This window comes from Neoarius graeffei, chromosome 17 (genome assembly GCF_027579695.1).
Source record: "Neoarius graeffei isolate fNeoGra1 chromosome 17, fNeoGra1.pri, whole genome shotgun sequence".
Lineage (NCBI taxonomy): Eukaryota > Metazoa > Chordata > Actinopteri > Siluriformes > Ariidae > Neoarius > Neoarius graeffei.
The window spans coordinates 3604410-3617707 of record NC_083585.1 but is presented as its reverse complement, the minus strand read 5'-3'; the positions used below and the strand labels follow the sequence as shown (position 1 = coordinate 3617707).

The following is a 13298-nucleotide window of genomic DNA, read 5'->3' as shown; positions in this document are numbered from 1 at the left end:
GGCAAAGTACAAATTGTAAATAAAAATGGAATGCAATGATTTACAAATCTCAAAAACTGACATTGTATTCACAATAGAACATAGACAACATATCCAATGTCGAAAGTGAGACATTTTGAAATTTCATGCCAAATATTGGCTCATTTGAAATTTCATGACAGCAACACATCTCAAAAAAGTTGGGACGGGCAATAAGAGGCTGGAAAAGTTAAAGGTACAAAAAAGGAACAGCTGGAGGACCAAATTGCAACTCATTAGGTCAGTTGGCAATAGGTCATTAACATGACAGGGTATAAAAAGAGCATCTTGGAGTGGCAGCGGCTCTCAGAAGTAAAGATGGGAAGAGGATCACCAATCCCCCTAATTCTGCACTGACAAATAGTGGAGCAATATCAGAAAGGAGTTCGACAGTGTAAAATTGCAAAGAGTTTGAACATATCATCATCTACAGTGCATAATATCATCAAAAGATTCAGAGAATCTGGAAGAATCTCTGTGTGTAAGGGTCAAGGCCGGAAAACCATACTGGGTGCCTATGATCTTTGGGCCCTTAGACAGCACTGCATCACATACAGGCATGCTTCTGTATTGGAAATCACAAAATGGGCTCAGGAATATTACCAGAGAACATTATCTGTGAACACAATTCACCGTGCCATCCGCCCTTGCCAGCTAAAACTCTATAGTTCAAAGAAGAAGCCGTATCTAAACATGATCCAGAAGCGCAGACGTCTTCTCTGGGCCAAGGCTCATTTAAAATGGACTGTGGAAAAGTGGAAAACTGTTCTGTGGTCAGACGAATCAAAATTTGAAGTTCTTTATGGAAATCAGGGACGCCGTGTCATTCGGACTAAAGAGGAGAAGGACGACCTGAGTTATCAGCGCTCAGTTCAGAAGCCTGCATCTCTGATGGTATGAGGTTGCATAAGTGCGTGTGGCATGGGCAGCTTACACATCTGGAAAGACACCATCAATGCTGAAAGGTATATCCAGGTTCTAGAGCAACATATGCTCCCATCCAGACGACGTCTCTTTCAGGGAAGACCTTGCATTTTCCAACATGACAAGGCCAAACCACATACTGCATCAATTACAGCATCATGGCTGCGTAGAAGAAGGGTCCGGGTACTGAACTGGCCAGCCTGCAGTCCAGATCTTCAGGGATGAGAATTTTCCGCCGATTGGCGGATTTCCGACTTTTTCAGACCAAAATGATCGTTTTTGAGATCGATGTAAATCCGTTGAGAAATTTTTTTTTTTGGGGGGGGGGGGGTACGATTAACGATCTGTGGTCACCTTATAACGCAGACATCCCAAGTGTCCCGGAAGTTCCGGGAGTCTCCTGTATATTGATAGAAGCGAGCAAGAGCGTGCGTGCGCAACATTGAGGTCTGCATCACGCATCTTACAATGTGCGCGCGCGAGGGGGTGCGCGAGGGAGACTGTGTGCAGTGTTGCCAGATACTGCTGACGTTTTCCAGCCCAAAATATGTTCAAAACCCGCCAACATGCACTTAAAAGCACCCAATCTGGCAACACTGCCTGTGTGCCTGTTCATGTAGCGCATGCCAGACAAAGAGCATCTTGATTGGGTTACTCAGCAAAATAAGCCAATCAGCTTTCAGTGTGGGCGGGCTTGTATCTCTTTTCTCGAGGACCGGAGTTTGAGTCAGTGCAGCCTACAGGATCAGCATGGCAGAGAGAGAGCGAGCGCCCCAAAAATATATCAATTACACGTCATATATAAGTGTGTATCTTTTATAAATGGGGTTAGCTTATCTAATGTAGCATGTTGGGGAGAATCATAGTATCATATCTATATTTCTGATTAAATTTTAGGTATGATAGCATGTATAACTCTCCTACTTATTGCTCATTTCATAGGAGGACGGAATTGCTGGCATGTGCCGTGCGGGAGCGTCTGCCCAAATTTTTTAGGCCGAGATGAACTTAGTTTTTGATTAAAAAAAAATTTCCAATATGTAATGCCCATTGCACATGCCTGTTCTTTAATTCAAAATCACCATCTTGATCTTCAAATAGACCATATGGTATATGTATTACATTACACAACATCCTGTCCAGATAAAACCTAGTTAGTACACACAACAGTTGAAAGGGAAGTGATAAGTGATGTTGAATGTTGCCTGCTTAATATGCAAAACCTCCTGCTACCATGATAACATCAGAAGAAAACTTAAGAGAATTATATGATAGAACTTTTTTCTGGTTTGCACTTCATTTTAAAGGATTGGAGTATTCAAAGATGAATCACAAAAATGCAGAAATATAATACTGTAGAGCTCGTTTATATTAAAAGGTGCATTGATTTTTTTGAAATAATCAAATGTGAATTGATTAAAAACAAGTCTCTTGTACCATATCATTTTCACCTGGGAGTCCACCAAGAAGGGGAATTTATTTCCAAATAAATTGCAGATTTTTGCTGATAAAATTAATGGTTTTAGGGTTAAAAAAATAGCCAAATATAATTAGACCCATTGAGTGCCATTCCTCACTCAATCTGGCAATCTGACTCTCTCTGCAAATTTAGGCATCTTAAAATGTTTTTATTAATGCAAAATAAAATATCCAGCACAAATTATATATGATAGACATAAATTAATAATTTATAAATTTTATTTCAAACACGTTTTTAGTTAGCGGGACTGCAGCTTATCACCGCTCCCGCCCGCGCGCGCATATGTGCACTTCCGGTCGCGCCCGCAATGAGCTTTCAAAATTTGTCCCACGCCGCACTGCTTTGCGGCGGGTCCCGCGAGTCCCGCGGGACTCCCGCAGGAGTGCAGGGCTCTAAATCATGGCCTTGTCCCAACTTTTTTGAGATGTGTTGTCATGAAATTTAAAATCACCTAATTTTTCTCTTTTAAATATACATTTTCTCAGTTTAAACATTTGATATGTCATCTATGTTCTATTCTGAATAAAATATGGAATTTTGAAACTTCCACATCATTGCATTACGTTTTTATTTACAATTTGTACTTTGTCCCAACTTTTTTGGAATCAGGGTTGTACAGAGCATAGGATGTCACATAAGTCAATCAGTCCCTATCCCAGTCCACCATCACACCCTGCCTGAAGTCCTCTACCATCTTCCATTGCCAAAAAAAGACCATTAGCAGCCTGAATGACCACTGACCAGTGGCACTTACTCCCGTCATCATGAAGTGCTTTGAGCAACTGGTTCAGACTTGCATCATCTCAAGTCCCCCACCCATGTTAGACACCAGTATACTTGTAGAGCTAATGGGTCTACAGAGGACGCCATAGCAACAACTCTCCACACTGCCCTCACTCACCTTGAGCAGCAGGAGAGTTATGCTAGGCTGTTCTTTGTGGACTTTAGCTCAGCATTCAACACCATTCTCCCTCACAGACTGGTGTCCAACCTGACAGACCTGAGACTGTCTTAATCCATCTGCCTCTGGATAAAGGACTTCCTGTCTGATTGCCTCAGCAATGGCTCCCCACTCTTCACCCTCTAGTCAAGTCAAGTTTATTTGTATAGCGCTTTTAACAATAGACATTGTCGCAAAGCAGCTTTACAGAATTTGAACGACTTAAAACATGAGCTAATTTTATCCCTAATCTATCCCCAATGAGAGAACCTGTGGCAAGGAAAAACTCCCTCAGACGACATGAGAAAGAAACCTCGAGAGGAACCAGACTCAAAAGGGAATCCATCCTCATTTGGGTGATAAGAAACAATGTGATTCTAACATTTTTAACATGAAATCAGTTTTGTTGATGTTCTAACTCTTCATTGATGGATACTTGAGTGCAAAACTGTTCATGACAACTGCAGTCCTAAAGTTAGCAAGTCAGCTGTAGTCCTCAGCCATAAAAGCATTACTGTAAGAGTCCAGAGTATCTTCCAAGTGTGACTTTCAACTGTCCATATGGGGCCATCCTCCACAGGAGCGACGTCATGAGACTCCAACCAGATGTAGGGCATCAGAATGGATCAGGCAGGTCTGAGGAGCAGAAGAGGTCAGGATTGTCATGTAACACAGAGGGACAGATGGGGGGAGGGGGAGAGAAAGAGAGAAAACACAGGTTGTTGGGTATGCCCAATGTCACCTGATGAGTAGGAACAGTATACATTTTGCACTGAGTACAAGCAGGGACTCCGGCAACTAACTATGACAGCATAACTAAAAGGGGAGAGCCAGAAGGTAGCACAGGCATGAGGGAGCCCTGGGACATAAAGCAGCAGCCACTACAGGATCAACAAACTCGAGCGAGCAAGTGAGTGGGGAACTGACAACATCCATACATCCCAGTTTACCAAAACACTCTGTCTGAGGACCCTCCAGATCTACTCCTTTCCCTCATAAACACTCTTACCAAAAGGCTTGGCTAAACAGATATGCGTTCAGCCTTGACTTCAACATGGACTGTTTCTGATTCCCGAACACTACTTGGAAGGCTGTTCCATAACTGTGGAGCTTTGTAAGAAAAGGCTCTGCCCCCTGATGTAGCCTTCACTATACAAGGTACCAGCAGATAGCCTGCACCTTTTGATCTAAGTAGGCGTGGTGGGTCATAGAGGAGCAGAAGTTCACTCAGGTACTGTGGCGCGAGACCATTCAGTGCTTTCAAGGTCAAGAATAGTATTTTAAAATTAATGTGAAATTTGATTTGGAGCCAATGCAGTGTGGATAAGACAGGGGTGATGGGGTCATATTTTCTAGTTCTAGTAAGGAGACTTGCTGCTGCATTTTGAACTAACTGGAGCTTGTTTATGCACTTATTGGAACATCCAGACATTAAGGCATTATAATAATCCAACCTGGAGGTAACAAAAGCATGAACTAATTTTTCTGCGTCGTGTAGTGACATTGAATTTCTTCTCTTAGAAATATTTCTGAGATGAAAGAAAGCTAACCGGGTAATGTTATTGATGTGAGTTTCGAATGAAAGTCCGGGGTCAATAATCACTCCGAAGTCTTTTACTGCTGCACGTGAAGAAACAGAAAGGCCATCTAGAGTTACTGTGGAATCAGAAACCTTACTTCTAGCTGCATGTGGTCCGAGTACAAGTACTTCAGTCTTGTCAGAGTTAAGCAGAAGGAAGTTCAGCATCCAGTGTCTAATGTCCTTCACACATTCCTCAATTCTATTAAGCTGGTGTCTCTCATCTGGTTTTGCAGAAACATACAACTATGTGTTATTAGCATAACAGTGGAAACTAATATCATGTTTATGAATAATATCACCCAGAGGTTTTATATATATATATATATATATATATATATATATATATATATATATATATATATATATATATATATATTATACAGTTAGGTCCATATATATTTGGACACTGACACAAATTTTGTTTTTTTTACCTGTTTACTGAAACATATTCAAGTTATAGTTATATAATGGACATGGACATAAAGTCCAGACTTTCAGCTTTCATTTGAGGGTATCCACATTAAAATTGGATGAAGGGTTTAGGAGTTTCAGCTCCTTAACATGTGCCACCCTGTTTTTAAAGGGACCAAAAGTAATTGGACAATTGACTCGAAGGCTATTTCATGGGCAGATGTGGGAAATTCCTTCGTTATGTCATTCTCAATTAAGCAAATAAAAGGCCTGGAGTTGATTTGAGGTGTGGTGCTTGCATTTGGAAGATTTTGCTGTGAAGAAAACATGCGGTCAAAGGAGCTCTCCATACAGGTGAAACAAGCCATCCTTAAGCTGCGAAAACAGAAAAAAACCCATCCGAGAAATTGCTACAATATTAGGAGTGGCAAAATCTACAGTTTGGTACATCCTGAGAAAGAAAGAAAGCACTGGTGAACTCATCAATGCAAAAAGACCTGGACACTCTCAGAAGACAACAGTAGTGGATGATCGCAGAATAATTTCCATGGTGAAGAGAAACCCCTTCACAACAGCCAACCAAGTGAACAACACTCTCCAGGAGGTAGGCGTATCAATATCCAAATCTACCATAAAGAGAAGACTGCATGAAAGTAAATACAGAGGGTTCACTGCACGGTGGAAGCCACTCATAAGCCTCAAGAATAAAAAGGCTAGATTGGACTTTGCTAAAAAGCATCTAAAAAAGCCAGCACAGTTCTGGAAGAACATTCTTTGGACAGATGAAACCAAGATCAACCTCTACCAGAATGATGGAAAGAAAAAAAGTATGGCGAAGGTGTGGTACAGCTCATGATCCAAAGCATACCACATCATCTGTAAAACACGGTGGAGGCAGTGTGATGGCTTGGGCATGCATGGCTGCCAGTGGCACTGGGTCACTAGTGTTTATTTATGATGTGACACAGGACAGAAGCAGCCAGATGAATTCTGAGGTATTCAGAGACATACTGTGTGCTCAAATCCAGCCAAATGCAGCCAAACTGATTGGTCGGTGTTTCATAATGCAGATGGACAATGACCCAAAACATAAAGCCAAAACAACCCAGGAGTTTATTAAAGCAAAGAAGTGGAATATTCTTGAATGGCCAAGTCAGTCACCTGATCTCAACCCAATTGAGCATGCATTTCACTTGTTAAAGACTAAACTTCAGACAGAAAGGCCCACAAACAAACAGCAACTGAAAACCGCTGCAGTAAAGGCCTGGCAGAGCATTAAAAAGGAGGAAACACAGCGTCTGGTGATGTCCATGAGTTCAAGACTTCAGGCAGTCATTGCCAACAAAGGGTTTTCAACCAAGTATTAGAAATGAACATTTTATTTACAATTATTTAATTTGTCCAATTACTTTTGAGCCCCTGAAATGAAGGTATTGTGTTTAAAAAATGCTTTAGTTCCTCACATTTTTATGCAATCATTTTGTTCAACCCACTGAATTAAAGCTGAAAGTCTGAACTTCAACTGCATCTGAATTGTTTTGTTCAAAATTCATTGTGGTAATGTACAGAACCAAAATTAGAAAAATGTTGTCTCTGTCCAAATATTTATGGACCTAACTGTGTGTGTGTATGTATGTATGTGTATATATATATATATATATATATATATATATATATATATATAAACTTTTTTGCTCACCGGCCACTGTGGCTAGTGGTTTTCCTGAGTCACTAGCCATTCAGCCTTTTCACTAGCCACAATTTTGTTGCCAGGAAATCGCAGTTTTTTTCTTCACCATGATACGTTAAAGTTTGGAAGATCTAGATTTAATTATGAATGGCAGCGTATAATGTATCTGTACAGTAGCACTCAAGTATTCAGTGCTGTTAACGTAGCTCCCTCTATGAAAACATGGAACCAATTCGGACAAAAATATAAGCAGAGTATTCTGTTTGGCGGCACGGTGGTGTAGTGGTTAGCGCTGTCGCCTCACAGCAAGAAGGTCCTGGGTTCGAGCCCCGGGGCCAGCAAGGGCCTTTCTGTGTGGAGTTTGCATGTTCTCCCCGTGTCCGCGTGGGTTTCCTCCGGGTGCTCCGGTTTCCCCCACAGTCCAAAGACATGCAGGTTAGGTTAACTGGTGACTCTAAATTGACCGTAGGTGTGAATGTGAGTGTGAATGGTTGTCTGTGTCTATGTGTCAGCCCTGTGATGACCTGGCGACTTGTCCAGGGTGTACCCCGCCTTTCGCCCGTAGTCAGCTGGGATAGGCTCCAGCTTGCCTGCGACCCTGTAGAAGGATAAAGCGGCTAGAGATAATGAGATGAGTATTCTGTTTATTGAACTCAAATTAAAGCTCCTTACAATATGAAATATCGTATATGAAAAATAGCATTCAGTACAACTGAACTGATTCTAATATTAAAAGTCCAATTCAAAACATTTATCATTGAAAAACATTTGATGTTTTGATATGCAAGTATTGTGTATTATCAAGTATTATTATGTATATTATGTATTATCTATTAATTGTGTGTGTGTGAACATGTGTAGAGAGAGACATTAAATGTCCTCATTTCATTCATCATCAGATGAGTCTGAATGGTCCATGAAAAATGGTCTTCGTGACCTGAGGCTTCCAGGAGGTGATAAGTTGATAGCTGGGGCGGGATCAACTTCTTTACAATCACGTGAACGTTTCTAAACGGCAGCTCCATCCTCTCCAGCTCAGCCGACTTCATGACAGCCAGGGACTGAAAGCAATGCTGTCCTGTAGTGAACCAGCCATCTTCACCGGTTTTGATGTTATAGTACCGATGTGTGCATTTGACTTTTCGTGGTCCTTTATAGTTTCGAGTTTAAAATTACTGGTGCCTGTCTTTGCCAGACTTTCTACAGTCTTCGCAGTACATGGTATTTTCGGTTTTGCTATGAACGAGCCAATCTGGGCGGCACGGTGGTGTAGTGGTTAGCGCTGTTGCCTCACAGCAAGAAGGTCCGGGTTCGAGCCCCGTGGCCGGCGAGGGCCTTTCTGTGCGGAGTTTGCATGTTCTCCCCGTGTCCGCGTGGGTTTCCTCCGGGTGCTCCGGTTTCCCCCACGGTCCAAAGACATGCAGGTTAGGTTAACTGGTGACTCTAAATTGACCCTAGGTGTGAATGTGAGTGTGAATGGTTGTCTGTGTCTATGTGTCAGCCCTGTGATGACCTGGCGACTTGTCCAGGGTGTACCCTACCTTTCGCCCGTAGTCAGCTGGGATAGGCTCCAGCTTGCCTGCGACCCTGTAGAACAGGATAAAGCGGCTAGAGATAATGAGATGAGATCTCTTGTGTGTAATTCACCCCTCTCATTTAAATATGGCGAACATTTTTCGGCGCGCGCTTTGCGCATCACGAACCTCGGTGATTTTAAAATGCTGCTCCGGCCCTGCTCATTTCTGCCTCTTTTTTCCTGAGCAGCAGGGTTTGAAACTCCAGCTATATGCTGCCACACAGTGCGCTTGTCAGTCATCAGCAACTTTGTTGCTTTGTTCATTAACCGCAGGTTACCGTATCATTTGATTTTATCTGAGACGTTAACGAACATTCTAAACTATTCTAACATGTTGTCAGAATGTTTATGCAGGTGCTCATGGGAGTTGTAGGCATGTAATATTACATTGCAATGTGTTTATTATATCAGATGCCTTCAGAGAAAACTACAATTAAAATATATTGTCATACCACAGAATAAACCACCCGCCAAAGTGGCTAGTGAGACTAAAGTTATTACCCGCCAAAGCCGAATTTTACCCGCATTTGGCAGGTGCTAATGTAAAGCCCTGAGATATAAAAAAAATGCAGTATGTCTAGAAAAATCACCATTTACATCAGCATACTGATAGCGATCAGTTAAATAAGAGCTGAGCCAGGAGAGGTCTGTTCCCTTAACTCCCACAACGTTTTCTAGTCTATCCAGAAGAATGGAATGATCAATGGTATCAAATGCTGCACTAAGGTCAAGCAACACAAGCAGCAAGACACAGCCCTGATCAGACGCCAACAGTAGGTCGTTTCCTACTTTAACCAGAGCTGTCTCTTTCTATGATGAGGTCTAAATCCTGACTGATATATTTCATGGATGTTATTCCTATGTAAATATGAGCATAACTGCTGTGCCACGGCTTTATCTAGGATTAAACAAGTTGTTCTTCTACACTTACAACTGCACCCTGCTCGCTCCCGTAATGGCATCATCATATTTGCGGATGATACTATCATAGTGGGGCTCATCTCTGGGGGGAAGGAGTCTGCTTATCAGCACAAGGTTGAGCAGCTGTCTGGGTGGTGCTGAATCAACAAACCTGGTCCTCAACCATCAAAACCAAGGAGCTGATCATAGACTTCAGGAAAAAGAAAGCGGACTTTCAGCCTATTCTCATCAGTGTGCAATATGTGGAGAGGATCCTGGACTTCTGGTTCCTTGGGGTGCACATAGAGGAGCTGACCTGGAGCTCTAATGCCACACAAGTGATAAAGAACGCACAGCAGAGACTTTACTTCCTGATGATCCTCAGGATGAACAACCTCCCTCAAAAACTGCTTGTGTCCTTCTATTGTTGCTCCATAGAGAACATACTTACATGCATACTGCATCAGTGTGTGGTTTGTCAGCTGCACAGGAGCAGAGAGAAAAGTTCTCCAGAGGGTTGTCACCACCACCCAGATGATCATCGGATGCCCTCTTCCCTGCCTGGTAGAGCTTTACAGTTCCTGCTGCCTCAAAAGAACCCTCAGTATATTAAAAGATCCATCCCACCCCAGAAATTCTCTGTTTGAACTGCTGCCCTTGGGCATGCAGTTCAGGTCAATTAAGAAATGGACAAATAGACCCCTTGCACATGACGTTACGCATCACGTGATAATTGACCCCCAGGTGAAAAGACACCAGTTTTCGTGTAAGCAAGGCTTAACCAGTCTTAAATATGGTTCATTTTTGTGCTGTTTTTGGTTGTTCCAGTCATTTAAATCGAGGAATAGATAAAAGATCTTACCATTTCCCTGCTATGAAGAAAAATGTTAACAAAGAGAAGCAAATGCTTCAAGAACAATGAAGAAATGAGTGGTTAAAGAGAATACAGCGAGAGGAGCTAACCCTGAAAATTGCAGAGAAATTTGTGACTATTTAAAATGGTTTTTTTTTTTTTTAAATAGACAGGCGCAACAGAGTATGGAAGAGTTTAAGAATCTCCTTGTATTTCTGCTCACATTTGAATTAGCTTCTTCATGAAGGTGTTCAGACAAAATCAAATGATTTTTCTTCCAGATGAACCAACTTCCTCATTCGACATGGAAAACCCAGATTGGGCACCAAACAAACAACGCTGACATAATTCGTTAAAAAACCCAACAAGGAGCGACATGCTCCTGATGCATCCTGAAAGAACGGAAAAGATTAAGAGCAAAAAGCGCTGAAGCTTTGCTTCTGTTATCAGAGGAACTCAGTCCTGTGCAAAATGTCAACCTGGAGCCAGAGTGTAGTAATGAGCCTACAGTTTGAGAGAGTTCTACACAAACGCACTGAACTTTACAACAGCTGCAGGCATGTGAAATGGAAATAAATCGACAAAGGCAGGAAAAAGTATTTTGGATAAAATTGTTACTGTCTGTTGCACACTTATCAACCTGTGTGACTCAGTTGTGCCTTTTGAATAGAGAATAAATGAAGAGGGAACTGAACATGAACAGTTTATTGAAATCTTATTACAAGGGTGATTATAGTTAACTATATGATTATAGTTAGCTATATGACTCCAGCTGCAACTGGAATGTGCCGATTCTGTTTGCATTTGTAATTATTGTACCATCCACTATTAGATAAAATTAAAATAAAATCTTACAACATTGTTTGAAAGTCTAGAGCAAGATAACGTTATTTTACAAATAATAATACTTCAGAGATGTTTCTTTTTTAACAAATCATAAATATCAATGTATAAATGAGTGCAAATAGCTCTAACTTGATGTCTTTGAGGTTGTTGAGACATGGTGGGCCGGGAATACCATCTAGCCCACAGTTCAAGTAGTAGTCCTTTAAGAGTAAATGCTCAGGCTTTTGCAGCATTCTGTTCCCTTAAGCCCTGGGTGCCCACTACGTCGATTGCGATCGACCGGTCGAGCTCGAAGGCAGGGATGGTAGATCTCATGATTGATATGTAAATATTAATATATTTGTTATGAAATTTAAAAAAAAAAACGTCGTGGTCATTTTTACATGTAAACAAATTCGCTTTTTCCCTGAAGCGAAATGTCAGCCAAGCGCTGCGTCAAAAAAAAAGTTACATTAGGTTAGCATGACAACCAGTAAAATGAAACTGCTGGTTTCAAAGATGCAGCGCCGTGATTTAGGAAACTTCCGAAACCTCGCCTCGGAGCTGGAGATGCAAGGGAGGGCATTTGCGCAACTTAACAGTGCGCGCTACACTGAGCAGATTGAAATTCTCCAGTCAGAGTTTGAGAAGCGATTTCAAGGCTTTGCTTTGCTCGAGCCACTAGCTACATTCATGTGCCACCCATTCGGGGAAGATACTGAGGTGGATTCCCTCGCCTCAAAAGTTGCGGCACTGTTTCAGCTGAACACGTCTGCCGTGGAAGACGAGATGCTGCAGTCTGACATCGAGTTGAAGTCCAGGGCGCATGGGCCGTTTTGGAATTTACTCATGGAGGCGAAGTACCCGAACATGTGGCAACGTGCCACCTCCTTAACCGCATTGTTCGGCTCCACTTATTTGTGCGAGTCGGCCTTTTCGCATATGAAGATCATTAAGTCTAAATACCGCTCCAGTATGTCCGACGATCATCTCGAGGCCTGCTTGAGGCTCACTACCAGCAGCTACTGTCCGGACTATGCAGCCCTCTCTGACTCCCTCCAGTGCCGATCATCATCGGATTAAGATCTGATTTAGGGCCTACATCAGTATGCTATGTATTAATGTTGTGCTGTTGCTAAGTTCCACGGTTAAAAAAAAATAAAAAAAATATAAAAGAAGGAAAAATGTTTTTATATAAAATTGTTGTAAATGTCAAATCTCTGTCTAGCAGGCTATACAAAAGTCAATTGATGTGAACAAAAATGTTTTGGGGTTTACAATGCCTGTCTGGATGCATTTAACTTTTTTTTCTAAACATAGCCCATTTTTTTTTTTTTACAGTGGGCTTGTTTCATGTTTACTTATTAGTAGTTTGCGGTTTATAAAAGTTAACAGTGATTTGAACAAAAATACGTTTAGGAGTACAAAGCTTATGCATTTAACATAATTTGAATGTAAATTTCAGTCACCTTTTTGTATGCATGTTTGCATATTATTAAACAAATTGCATATGAATGTTTATAAATCAAAACAAGTGTCATTATTGTTGTTATTATTATTATTAGTAGTAGTAGCAGTACTAGTAGTCATAGTAGGCCTAGTAGTGGTAACAACCTAGTCCGAGTAGATCATATTAACATGGTCATTTTAAAAGTAGCTCGTGAATCAAAATATTGTGGGCACCCCTGCCTTAAGCTGATGTCGGTAAAAATTCTTTACACAAAGGTTTTCTTGTTTATATAGTGGGGTGTGCAGTTTTTTTTTTTTTTTTAAACTGTTCTTCCATGTCCGGATTCTTCCGGAAAAGGAAAGTACATTCCAACATGTAGCTAACACTAGGCCACAAATCTGCACCGTCACTCCATTGGTTTTGAGGAATTTTGTACAGATCATAGCCACTAATAAACTCTAATTTCCATGTATCCTTCACTTCTTTATAACTAAGATTATCCAAGTAATCCGTTAGTAGAGCTTTTTTAGCTGTAGTTTTCTTCAGACAACAGCAACGGACGTCTGACATCTTTGCTTGGCTTCAGTATGTGAACAGTATGTAAACAAAGTTTGCTTGCCCCCCAGGTATAGGGTAGGGTAGTGACTGT

The 13298-nt window shown here is 41.3% G+C and overlaps 1 pseudogene; it reads left to right on the top strand.

The window, feature by feature from the left end:
* Window positions 1-13298, top strand: part of LOC132901311 (zinc finger protein 850-like) — a 495238-nt pseudogene that overhangs the window by 464129 nt on the left and 17811 nt on the right.